The following is a 14,150-nucleotide window of genomic DNA, read 5'->3' as shown; positions in this document are numbered from 1 at the left end:
AGAGATCCCACCTTTTCCCTGAGGGAAAGTGATCTTTAGGACCCTGGAATGTCATTTTGATAAGATCATTTTTGTTTGCCTGAGGGCTTTGGCTGACAAACAGTCCAGTAATGTGATTTTTGATGGGAGCCTCGGGCCGTGTCATATTTGACCTTCAGAAGGACTGGAGACTAAATATTGCCAATGTGTGCATGCTGGAACACACAATGAAATCTCTGGATCCTGTAGGCTCAAGTGAGCTTCCTGGGGTGGCAATACTCCATGCACACTGTCACACATCAATACCAGGAAAGTGACCCTATCCTGAGTGCACGGAGGTGGCCAATGGGAAACTCCACTTTTGGTAGTTTGCCAGCAAACTCCCCTTGCTTCTTTCCTTGGCTGATGTTAGTCTGTATCCTTTTCTGCAATAAACTGTAAATGTGATGGGCTGACAGATCTGGTTCCATGAGAATGTTATACTCCATTTTGCTCTGAGATTCCATGTTACGTAGGAAATAAGCTTCTCCCATGGGAACACCCCACCTCTGTGCCCATCATCAGTTACTTAGTGTGACATGTTTAGCAATACAAAATGACAATTCTTATATAATGAAAAATTGCTCTCTTTTGATTCCTATTGCTCCTAAACAATGCACATGTGAACAGTGATTGCGTGGATGTTAGTGACCATTCTTTAGTTTGTACCTAGGTAAGGGTCGTTTTGACCCACTTCTCCCTCTGTTGATGATCTCATGATGTTAGTTTTTAATTTTGAATCATAGCACCAGACACTTATGATTGATGTGATTTTTGTTATAAGAACTCCTATAACCCTATGGTTGGGGCTGTTCTCCCAATAGTCATATTTTGGGGCATTGTGTGAGACAGTCAGCCGGCTGGTTTAATAAAGACTCTCAAATTTGGACTTCTCAGTGGTGACTGGTCTGTTCTTAAGTTGTGCCCCATAACATAACCAAGAGTATAATGGTTTTCAGTGAGTTGTGAGTTCTTCCAGGAAATTACTGAACCTCAGGATTGCTTGGGGGAACATCTCAAGCTTTCAATTGGTGTCAGAAGTGAGATGGTTTCTTTCAGGAACTGTCCCCTTAAATTCTTGCAGATGCTGAAAAAAGTCTCCAAGGCAGAGACCAAGATGAGATAAGAGTCCTCCTGTTTTATTTTCAATATCACCCCAGTTTCTTAATAGCAATAACTGATTTTTATATGTGCCCTGAGCCTTGCTGTCTTACTCAGTTCACTGAATATTGGCTATTTTCAAAAAAGTCATTCAGCATCTGATGATTCTTGTTAACATTGTGTCTTTTTTATCATTTTCTTTTTATAATTTCATGACCTATTAATAAAACTATACTCCACATAGTTTTTATTTTCTATAAGAAAAAATGTTTTTCAATGTAATGGCAGGTTTCAAAACATTGATAAATTTACATTGTGGTTTAGATGTGAGGTGTCCTCCAAAAGCTCATGTGTAGGACAATGCAAACCAGCTTAGAGGAGAAATGACTGGGTAGTGAGAGCCTTAATCCAATCAGTGAATCCATCCCCTGATGGGATTAACCGAGAGGTAACTGAAGGAGGATAGGGTATGACTGGAGGAGGTAGATCATAGAGGACGTATCTTAGAGTATATATTTTGTATCTGGTAAGTCGAGTCTCTCTCTACTTCCTCTCTGCTTCCCATTATGATGTGAGTCACTTCTCTCCATCACACTTTCTGCAATGAAGCTCTGTCTCACCTCTAGCCCCAAGGAATGGAGCCAGCTGTCTATGGACTGAGAAATCTGAAACCATCAGACCCCAAAACAATCTTTCCTCCTCTGATTGTTCCTGTCAGGTTTTTTGGTTGCATAAAAAGCTGCCTAAAACAAATTTCAGCAGATCGGAAAAGATTTATAGATAGTAAAATTGTATAATACAGGGCTGGGGTTGTGGCTCAGTGGTAGAGTGCTTGCCTGGCATGTGTGAGGCACTGGGTTCAATCCTCAGCACCGCATATAAATAAGTAAATAAAAAGTAAAGGTCCATCAACAAGTAATAAAAATATTTTTAAAAATTTTATAATACAATACAAGAAGGGGGAATTGAGTCATGATTATTTTTAAAGATAAGTATAAATTGCCTTGAGAAGTAGAAGGTCAAATTTTGAACAAGTGGGAATAGAATGGAGAAACTCAGTAAACAGCAGAAATCAGGACATCTAGTGACCCAGGGAAGTTAGTTAGGAAGGCTTGAGAGATGAGACTCATTCCCAGAGGTTTTCCAGATAAATCCAGGGAAAGAGAACTCCAAAAACATTGCTTGGGTCCAAATGGCAACGGAATAGACCTCATCACAATGAAAGGGTTTCATGCAGTGCATCATGTTCTTTCTTCTTAAGAACCTACCTGGGCTGGGCACACCAGAGCACTCCTGTAATCCTAGCCACTCTGGAGGCTGAGGCAGGTGGATTTCAAGTTCAAAGCCAGCCTCAGTAAATTAGCAAGGCCCTACCTGAGCAACTCAGGGAGACCCTGTCTCTAAATAAAATACAAAAAAGGGCTGGAGATGTGACTCAGTGATTAAATGCCCCTGGGTTCTATCCATAGTACAAAAAAAAAAAAAAAAAAAAAAAAAAGGGACAAAAAACCAGCCTACATGGATTTCATGTCTCCAGCTCTTTCCTTAAATGCTGGTTTCCCTCTAGGATTTTCTCCATTCCTAGGTCCAAAGGCAGTCCTAGGACACTGACAAATCTTGACCACTAGAGGCTGAACTACCTGGCTTGCAGAAAAAGGCCAAGTTGTAACTGTTAAGAACCAAACTCACATGTTAGGCAGAGTCAACCTGAATTCCGCAAAAGAGCTAAACAATAAACCTGCTGCTTGCTGCAATATATTGACTGAAGTCATCTTACTTCGTCTTAAAGAAAACTTTGTCCCAAAATAGCATCATGTTGAAGAACATGGGCCCTCTAGTCAGATTCCAGATTCCAATTCTGTCAGAAACCTGCTATGTGATCATGAGCAAGTTACTGAATTTCATTGTGTTTCAGCTTCCTCCATTGCATAAAAGAGATACTTGAGGCTTATATCAGTTAATACACACGGACTCTTTAAAATAATGCCTAGCATATAATAATTGCTCAAAGAGTTATCATTATTATTAGAATGACTGAGAATATTGGAGCAAAGATACCCAACTACGAAAGCCAAAAGTTACTGTCATTTTAGTGTCCAAATATGGTACAGCAGTTTAGATCCTAGTTCCAGACATCTTGTCAGTTGGGCAGGGGCAGAATACTTATGGATCCTGACTACTGGTGGTCAGATGGTCATTAATTAGGGACACTATCCAGAACCATCAAAATGGAAAGGATTTAACTTTTATATGGCATATCAGATGATCTTTTATATACTGTATCAGATAATTTTCTGGGGGGGTCACTGGGGATTGAACAAAGGGACACTTAACCACTGAGCCACATCCCCAGCCATTTTATTGTATTTTATTTAGAGATAGGGTCTCAATGAGTTGCTTAGGGCCTTGCTAATTTAGTGTTACTGGGCCTAGCTTTGAACTCACGATCCTCCTGCCTTAGCCTCCTGAGCCGCTGAGATTACACGCATGCACCACCACACTGGGCTGTATTAGATAATTTATGTTCTTAAATAACTTCATGGGACAGAACATGGTCAGGAACAATTCCTATACCAAGGTTCCAAGCCCAGAGAAAGGGACCTTTTAGTAACACTGAATGGCAGGACCTTTGAAAAAATGACTCTGAACTTGCAGGAGTAAGGGACAGGAAAACCAGATGTTGAAAAGAAGAGTGTCCCAGGCAGGAACCCTATTCTTCAAACTGAGCCCACCTGAGATGCCAAAACTTGCAGTATGCTAGTGAATCCCAGCCTTGGCAGCATAATAGAATCCCCAGGAGAGTTTTTGTTAAAATGCCAGTGTCCAACCCCACAACAGGTCAATTACAATTTGAGTGTTGGCCATTTTAATAGACTTCCTCCAGTCACCCATCTCCGTGATTCTAAGGTGTAACCAAGGTTGAAACCACTGCTCTAGTCTACATAACTGCTGCTCAAATTTTAATGGACACATTTAATGGACAAATTTTAATGTTCTTGCTTAAATAAATGTAGATTCTGATTCATAGGTCAGAGTGAGCCCCAAGAGTCTGCAGTTCTAACAAGCTCCTTGAGGCTGCTGCAGCTACTGATCAGTGGGACCATGGTCCTTGTGATGGGCTGACAGATCTGGCTCCATGAGAATGTTATAGGTCAGACACTAAGAGAAATGACTAAACAGACTCCATTTTGCTCTGAGACTCCATGTTATGTAGGAAATAATCTTCTCCCATGGGAACACCCTGCCTCTGTACCCATCATCAATTACTTAATGTGACATGTTTAACAATACAGAATGATAATTCCTATGTAAAGAAAAACTGCTCTCTTTTGATTCCTATTGCTCCTAAACAATGTACCATGTGAACAGTGATTGTGTGGATGTTAGTAACCATTCTTTAGTTTGAACCTAGGTAAGGGTCATTTTGACCCACTTCCCCCTCTGTCGATGATCTTATGATCTTAATGTGTAATTTTGAATCATAGTAACAGACACTTATGATTGATGTGATTTTTGGTTTAAAAACCCCTACAACCCTGTGGTGGGGGCTGTTCTCCCAATAGTCATTTTTTGGGGCATTGTGTGAGACAGTCAGCTGGCTGGTTTAATAAAGACTCTCAAATTTGTACTTCTCAGTGGTGATTGATCTGTTCTTCAGTTGCACCCCATAACAGTCCTGAGTCTGACAGTACGGGCAGGGTTTGGAGAGAAACTCAAACTGGGCGCTCAGTGATTTCAGTTGGCTGCTTGGTCTTAGCATTGCGAAGTGCTCAATCCTAAGCCTACTGGACAAGAAGGAAGCATTAAAATCCATCACGTCCTTATCAGAATGGTTGGGACACTGGGCTAGGTCTGAGGTTGCACACGTGGACATCAGTAAACTTAGCCACGTGGGGCTGCGGCAGCAGAGACGGGGGGGGGGGGGGGCCACAGGCAGCATCTATAGCTGGGATGAAGGTATCTAAGACTTATGAGTAAGAACACGTGCAGGAATTACATTTGCATCAGCAATTTTCCTCCCTCCCATCCCGCATGTTATAGTTTGGTTGTGAGGTGTTCCCAAAAAATTTATGTGTGAGACAAAGTAAGAAGGTTTAGGGGAGAAATGATTGAGTTATGAGAGCCTTACCCTAATCAGTAAATTGATCACCTGAAGGGATTAATTGAGTGATAACTGAAGGCAGGTGGTGTGTGGCTGGAGGAGGTGGGACATTGGGGGAGTAGCTCTGAGGTGTATATTTTGTATCTGGCAAGTGGAGTTTCTTTCTGCTTCTGATCATCATGTGAGCTGCTTCCTTCTGCCACACTCCTCTGCCCTGATATTTAGCATTACCTTGAGCCTCAAGGAATGGAGCCATGTGCCTATGGACTGAGACCTCTGACACTATGAGCCCCCACAACTTTTCCTGCTCTACAATTGTTCTGGTCTTTAAGTCACATCAGCAAAAAAGCTGACTAAAACACCCCATAACTCCCAGCCCCTTACAGCCATCATGCTATTTTCTACTTCTATGAATTGTATGACACTGAGTACCTTGCATAAGTGGAATCATGCAGTATTTGCCTTTTTGTGACTGGCTTCTTTTGCTTAGCATAACATCCTTAAGGTTCATCACTATTGTGTGTGACATAGGTCACAACAGAATTTGACAAGAATGTCTTTTTTTTTTTTTTAAGGTTGAATGATATTCCATTGTATGTATATGCCACCTTTTTATTTATTCCATTCATCACTGATGGAATCTTGGGTTGTCTACCTTTTGGCTACCGTGAATAACATTGCCATGAAGATGAATGTGCAAAGAGCTGTACAATATCCTGTTTTCAATTCTTCTGGTTATAGGCTCAGAAGTAGAATTGCTGGATCACATGAGAATTCTATTTTTTAATTTTTTGAGGACCTGTCATATTGTTTTCCACAGAAGTTGCACCATTATTTTATATTCCCACCATCAGCGCACAAGGGCTCCCACTTTCCCACATCCTCAGCACATCCTTGCTATTTTCTGTGCTTTTTGTTTTCTTCAGAGTTTCATCATAGGTGGGACCTCACTGTGGTTTTGATTAGCATTTTCCTAATGATTAGTGCTGCTGAGAACAGTAGTTTTGGTAAAAATGAGAAATTTCACTCTTGGCATTTACAAGACGGCATCCCATGATTGACAGCCAGAGTATACACCATCTCACATGACTTGCTGAGGCCCATCATGAATGTTCTTCTTAGTTTCCATGGAGGTCAAAGAATGCTTGAATCAAGATGCTATGCCATTCCTCTCCTGCGGCCTCAGAGCATATAGTGTCTGGCCAGGTTCAGAGCAACTGCTCTGTTCATCTGTGTTCTGCCAGATCTATCCCCCCGCCCCTATCCCTCTGCCCACCTAGACACACAGCCTCAGGGCTCTGTTGACCAGCAATGGGAGAATCCTCTCTCTCCCACAAGTATATGGAAAGTGGTAAATCAGTGCCTGAGAGCAAATGGCTCCAGAGTAGCCCTCGCCCAATTGTGATAGGGAGCTGGTGACAGATTTTTAAGTCTATAAAAATACTCGGGAAAGTCTGCTTTTCCCTTGACCTATCTGACACGTTCTATTATTCATGTGTTCCTCCAAATATGTACATGCTCAAGGGAGATTCCTGTGGTCCATACACTCACCTCAAGTTATTAAATACATTTCCTGTGTTGCATACCATACACAAGACATTGTTGAAAAATAGCAAAACTGTTTACACAGCTAACAATATGGTCTGTACCATATTGTGAAAAAAATCCTTGAGTCCCCAGCGCAACAATGCAGCTCATACTAGAATCCACGTGTCTCTCTCACCAAGGAAACATCTTCATAGAATTTAATGCTAGTAATAAGGTAATGCCTTTGCTGATCACTCAATCCTGAGTGCCAGATGTTCCATCTGCTGGCCTCCCTTTGGTGGTTAGCTATAGCTGCATAAATACCTGGTCCTTGACTGTCATAGAGTGAACTATACGAAGCAACTGTTGCAGGAGAAACATCAAAGTGCTTCCTGAGGGGCATTGCATACAAGATTTAAAGTAGGAGAGTGCAAATTAAAATTAGCCAAGTTCAAATGGGAAAGAGGGCAAGCAGTGGGGAGATGTCTTTTCCCAACATACAGAGGACGTCCACATTACTTTTTTTTAGGGGGTAGGGGAGCTTACCACTGAGCTACATCCCCAATCCTTTTGGTCCTTTTCTTGTTATTGTTTTTTGAGATAGGGTCTCACTAAGTTGCTGCGGTTGGTCTTGAACTTGTGATCCTCCTGCCTCAGCCTCCTGAGTTGCTGGAATTCTACATGTGTACCAACGTGCCTGGCATCAGCACTATCTTTGTGGGAAAATCAAAGTTTGCCCAGGAGAAGCCCACAGACTGCTACAAACAGGAGCCAGAAATAGTAATCTGACAAGGCTTACATTATCACAAACAACTCAGCAAGTGGAGATGACACTGAATCTATCCAATGTTGCATTTCAAGGCTATGGACATTATGATAGTGCACAGTGAACAGGCCCAAGAAACAGTGAGTTTCAAGTACATGGAACAAGGAACTTCTCTGCACATTTTCTTCATGGAGAAGGAGTAAGGGAGTCTGGTCTGATATTTTAAGTCCATAATTTGAATATTTGTACCTATAAAGAGAACATGTTTGTTATGATAAAGAAGAAATGTACAGGAAATAACTGAGTAAAACTTCGATGGAGTCACTTCATTTTAAGGTGGAGTGGTTAAAATTTTTATTTTAAATTTCTCTAACTCTTGTAAAGGTAAAATGATCTGTCCATTATTGAAAAGTCATGATTTTATTTTATAGATCTGAAACTTAGACTCTATAGAAATTTTAGTATGGGAGGAATAGGAAGCAGGAGACCAAAAACAATATTTAGCAAAAGTATCATCCTATAAAGAAACAAATTTTTAGCTTTGAACAAGACTCTGCTCCCATGTCCAACAAAGAAGCTAAAAAATGCAAAATTTTTGAAACACAACTATGTTGGTCAAATGCAAATGCTTTTACTTTTTTCAAATTCATTCGTATTTATTAACCATTAATAATGGGTATTGACTTTGATTCTTGCTTTCTGACTTCTGATACTTCTCTTTGTTATAACATTTGCATTCATTTGTCACTAGAAACAAAACCCAAGCTAGTAAAGTTCTTAATTTAGAACCCAAAGATGAACTGGAAAATTACACAAAGAAGAAAATCAACATGTGAAAAGGAGGCAGGACTTTGTATAAAGTCCTGTTAGTCACCCAGTGAGAATGTCCCCAAGTGAAAGATCACTCTTTCCAAAATGAGCCATGTAAATACAGAGCATGAGCATGTGGCACATCCTACACAGGCTGGTTTGAGGTTATCCCTGGCAACATTTATACAATGTTTTGAAACCTACCTTAGGAGAGTACATGCCAAACCTCTATGTGTTCTTTCAATTCCACCTCTTACATCTTCCAGAGCCATACTGTGAACTTACTCTCTGTCCCTTCTGCTGGAACACCACCCTCACCTGCCACATGCATTTAACTAACGGAGGAAGGCCACCTAAAGGAAAGAAGCAAGAGTGGTTCCTTCCTGGGGTGACGACTCCTGTAATAGGGACAGTCAGTATCCACTTCCAGAAACTTTCGAGAATAAGAGAAAGAGGCTGGAAAGTACCCAGAAAGTTTTTGTCCAGCAAGCATTTCTTTGCCTTCCCGAGCATCCCTTCTCACCAACCTCCAGAGAAAACGAGGGAATTAGTCTTGGTGGAGTCATGTCACAGGCACCCTGGAGAGTACAGGAAATGCTTGCCTCCAATCCGGGCCTGCGTCTTCACGGGGGTCCCTACTCCAGTCAGCCACTCTCTGAGCTCCCATCCTCCCCTGTTTTCCACCAGCTTCACTATGAGAAATATTGAACGTGGCCAAACTTTGGTGGCAATGGATCCAAGGGACAGCAGACACATTTCTCCTTGCCAAATTGACAAACTTTGATTCAAACAATAAAGGGAAAACCCGATTTCCAGTGCTCTGCAGCTCAGACTTTCAAACAAAGAAGGGCTTGCTTAATGAAGTTTCATTTCCAATCCTTTTGCTACAGTTAAAAGCAGCCATTTTGGAAGAGCCTTTCAAAGTCGATTGATGGCCACATTGCTCTATTGATTGATACCAATTGCAAACTCAAAGCTACTCATCCAAATCGTTTTAATTGGTCTTGAATGACACTCTCTCAAATAAATTTGGGAAGAGAAGGGAAAGAAATGTGCCAAAAAGAACTCACACAAAGAAAATTTACATCCCATCTTTGTTTCATTCTCTGGCATAGATACAGACTACCAATTTATTACTATTTTTTTTCTTGAGGAAAGTAGTGAGAATGTGAGCCACAGTTGGGACTTTTCTTGTTCTGTTACCATAATTAGAAAAATAGACTAAAATTATGCAGGAGCAGATTGAGGGGAAAACAATCTGTTTTCATTTGAAATGGTTATCTCTTTTAAATTCAATGACACCTCCCAACCCCACCCCCATCTTTCATCTCTGAGAAGTTACTGTAACTCTTTTTTTGGGGGGTACCAGGGATTGAACTCAGGGACACTGGACCACTGAGCCATGTCCCCAGCCCTATATTGTATTTTATTTAGAGACAGCCTCTCACTGAGTTGCTTAGTGCCTCATTTTTACTGAGCCTGGTTTTGAACCTGAGATCCTCCTGACTCAGCCTCCGGAGCTACTGAGACTACACCACGCTCAGCCTACTGTAACTCTTTAAGGAGTCAGGTTTAACACCTTGCTTCATTATTATTATTATTATTATTATTATTATTATTATTATTATTATTAAAATATTGGGAATTGAACCCAAGGGTGCATATCCACTGAGTCACGTCCCCTGCCCTTTTTGTTTATTATTTTGAGAAAGGGTTTCACTAAATTGCTTAGAGTCTCACTAAATTGTTGAGACTGGCCTTGAATTTGTAATCCTCCTGTCTTGGCCTCCTGATTTGCTGGGATTACATGTATGCACCACCATGCCTAGCTAGAACATGTGCATTATTCAAAAATGTTCCAGCTTGAATGAAAAGTAGGTTCTTGGTCATTGCCCCTGCTTATGAGGAAACTGCTTTTTTTTTTTTTTTTTTTTGTTAATTGGAACCACCCCATAATCTCAGGGTATTGACAAAATCACTTGGGAGGGAAGAAAATAGTTGATTTATTTTCACAAAAATTGAAAAGATGAACCATTAAGTAACCCATAGATCACTCATCCTGCATGGCATCCTCTCTAGGCCATAGCTACTCTTGCAGAGAACCATGAAAATCCATTCAGCAGATGCATGGATTTTTATGTATGGGAAGAGTTATTCAAGGATTTGGTAGATTTTCCTCTCTGGAATTTGCCTTTTCCTCCATTTCCTTCCTCCTGGGGTGGAAATATGGAGGGAGTACTTTAATGCAAGCCTAGATTCAAACCTCAGTCAGTTCACAGATAAAAATGTTAGGGGCAGAGAATTTCTCAACATGCCATCTTTGGGTCACAGAATTATCTGGAATTTTTTTTTTTTTAATTTTCATATCTATGCACTAATTTAAAAAATAAATTAAAAAGTTTGTACATTTATGGAGCTATCCCAGAAGCAGAGAATTCAAATCTCAGAGAATAAGGTCCTAGAAGTTGAATTTCAAGATGGTTGTCCAAGTTCTAAGAAGCCCTCAACAAATCCAAGTCCACAGTCATTAAGGCTCTACCAAGCTAGATTTAAAACCTCCCCAGTCCTGGTCCTTCTCCAGGTTCCACACGTAATGGAGGGTGCAAGACTTTCACCATTCAGATTCCTTACATCTCCCAAACCCCTACAATCATTTCCTAACTGGTTGGCCCACCACCATTTCCCCTTCACAGTAAAGCCCTCTCATTATCTGACTTCCTGCTCAAGAATCTGTAGCCTGTCTTGTGGGTTGTTTTTTCCATTTTAAAACAAACTCCTCAGCATAGAATTCAAAAACTGAAAGAAGATTCATTTGGTCCTAACTTCCTCCCCATCTCCTTCACTCTCCCTGTATTCCAACTGTCTCAACTCTCAGCACTGTTCTTCCAGCACCCTGTGATGTCCTTCATCCTTTCTCAACTCTGTGCTGGAATGTCATTCCCCAGTCCTGCTCCTCCAAACATGCAAGTTGCACTCCAATGCATCCTTGAGGCCCACCACCTCCGATGTCATCCTGACTCCCCAGTTTCTTTTTTGAATATCTGTAACACATGGTTTATGTCTACCTCTCTTGGGCTATCCCTATTCATCCTTGTCATACTTTTCTTTATGCGCTAAATTCACCCACACTGTGACTCTCTGACTGAAGTAGTTCTCTTGGACAACTTTCCACACCCCTCTGGCACCTTCTAGGAACACAATGGACCCTCAGTAATCATTGGATTGCTTTAATCATTCTCCCCTCCCCTTTTCTCACATGACACCATGCCTTTGGTTTCTGGCTTGAAAACTCGAATTCCACCTGAGGTGTCCCCTTCCACCAGCACACCACAAGCACAGCCCTGTGTGACTGTTCACCTAAAATTCTGAAAGAGCCTCCCACTTTCTCCCCAATTTTGGGTTCCTCCCACCATTTCCACTACAGTCTTAGTTGAAGAATGCTGGGGGCTATGCCATATGGACTACGCCAAGATGGCGCCTGGCAGCCAGCCAGAGGTTGTTTTGATCACATCGGAGGTGAGGAGGTTGATTAACATAAGCACACCCAGGTGATTTGTCATTGGCCGTATTCAATTAAGTCCACGCACACAATGCGTGCGTGCGCATGTGTTCCCGAGTGCTCCTAATCATGCCTGCTCGGACATCTAGCTCCTCGCCTAATCTTCGCATAATTGGCGACAGCCCTACCCTTCGCCTCCTGGAGGGGATATAAACTGGCTCTTCTCCAGCGCCAGGGTTCCTGGGTTTCCTGAATCTACAATAAACCCTTTCAAATTCAAGAGCCTCGCTACTCGTTTGTCTCCCGCACCAAATTGACTCCGCTGGACGGTGTCAGAAGAATGCTTGTTGGGCACCTACGCAGGTCCTGGAACATAGTATCTCAACAACTACAGACCCAACGACTTTAGATAAAGTCACAAATCTTTGCAACATAATAAGGTTCATGTTTTGTATATGGAACACAAAGAAGTTTCCAATTCCAAGCCAGAACATGGGCCATTTTGGTTCTATAGGACCTTCCTGCATATACGCTACGCCTCCTATCCCCCAAACACCCTGTTCAGAGTATCATACTCATTATTTCCTGTATTATTCCTACCAAGCGAGGCCCTGTATGCTGTGCTCCCACCCCACCCACCCAAACTGACATCAGCACACACACACTCTCCCCTTCAGTGTTACTCAAACCTCAGCCCAGGCCTTGCTCACTTTCCTTTGCTCCTGGCAGCCATCTCTTGCTTCCTCATGCTTTTCTATTTTCCCCTTGCCCCACAAAGTCAAATCAATGCCCTTCTGTGGACTAAAAGTCCCTGACCACTCCCACAAAAAGCTTTCTCTTCCTTCTTTGAATTTCCAAGCAGAAGTAGTTAAATTACACAGCATGGCACTTAGAGACTCCTCATGATTTGTCATTTTGCCATTAAAGTTTTATATGTTGATTTCTCAACCTAGACTGTAAGGTCACTGAAGGTAGGGATCATGTCTTAAAATCTTCTTATATGGAGCTCCTGGTGTGAAAGAGTTATCAGGGCTCAATGTGTATTCATGAATTAAATCCCAATCCTAGAGATCTGCTTAGTAAGATGTGCAAGATAGCTTCTTTTGGGCTTTAGGTTAAAATTAATTTGATATTTGAAAAGTGTAATAATCTATTTTCTCAGTGAAAACAAAAAGAGGGAGCGCTCTGAGAAAGGGAATGAAATTTGGGTATAATTCTTGGGATATAAAATTAAAAGGCCATCTGCCTTTGAGATGCAGCAGATGTGTAATTGATATTCACTGCTCATTTGCCACTTGAATTTTGCAGACATTTAATGCTGTAATTGTTTATACAGTAAGATTCTAAATACCCTTTGGAGAATAGCTCACTTTTCCTATAGTCCCTGTACTTCCTACCAGCAGATTAGAATTGGCTCTTTATTTAACTAGAGCTTTGAACATAGAATTAAAATAAAACAAATTTGCATGGGGCCTTTTTGAAAATAGTAATTAAACAAGACCTATAAAAAAATTAAGAAGATAAACTCTTGATCCTGCATTGTCCATCTAGGACTGCAGCTATCTGAACGAAGATATATGCACATGAATGTTCACTGAAGACAGTTTAGAATTATAAAATATTGAACGTTGCCTAATGTCCATCAATAAGGGATTGATTAAATACATTATGAGTCATTCACGTAATATAATATTGTGCAGCCTTTAGGAAGAATGAGGTACTGCTATAGGAACTGACAAGGAAAGATTTGCATATGTGTAGAGTGTTTTTGAAAGGATACACAAGAAGCTATCTGGAGTGGGAGGCAAACCTATTTTCATAATATACCCCTGTGTATTTTCAAATATTTTTAACCATAAAGTATTTTATTTTTAAAGTAAAAGACACAATATTAGCAAGTGAAAGGATTTATATCCAAAAGATCTGGGAAGAGTTGCAAAACATCCTGGCTGTATTATCTGTTTGTCCACATAATCATAATTGAAATTATAATACTTATATCCAAGGTCACTGTCTTTCGTTTTCCTTCATTTTGTTCATCAGATCTAGATCACAATTATCTTGTAACTGTCATCGCTCAGATTTGGAAGGGTGGGTCTGACTGGTGCTTTTGAGGCAGGTCAGCAGTGACAGTAGAGGTGAAATGGGCTTCGGTTTTGGGCTGACAGCTCTTCAGGACATCACTTTCACAGAATGATGGCTGTATTTTTACATTTTGAGGTTCCCCTAAAAGACTCATGTACCAACTAGAAGAAAGCCCTTGAAGTTCTATTTACATCCACACTAATCTACAGGTGTCTTCTGTTAACGTACTCCTCGCCCTACTG

Source organism: Sciurus carolinensis, chromosome 12, assembly GCF_902686445.1.
Source record: "Sciurus carolinensis chromosome 12, mSciCar1.2, whole genome shotgun sequence".
Taxonomy (NCBI): domain Eukaryota; kingdom Metazoa; phylum Chordata; class Mammalia; order Rodentia; family Sciuridae; genus Sciurus; species Sciurus carolinensis.
This window is presented reverse-complemented; position numbering follows the sequence as displayed.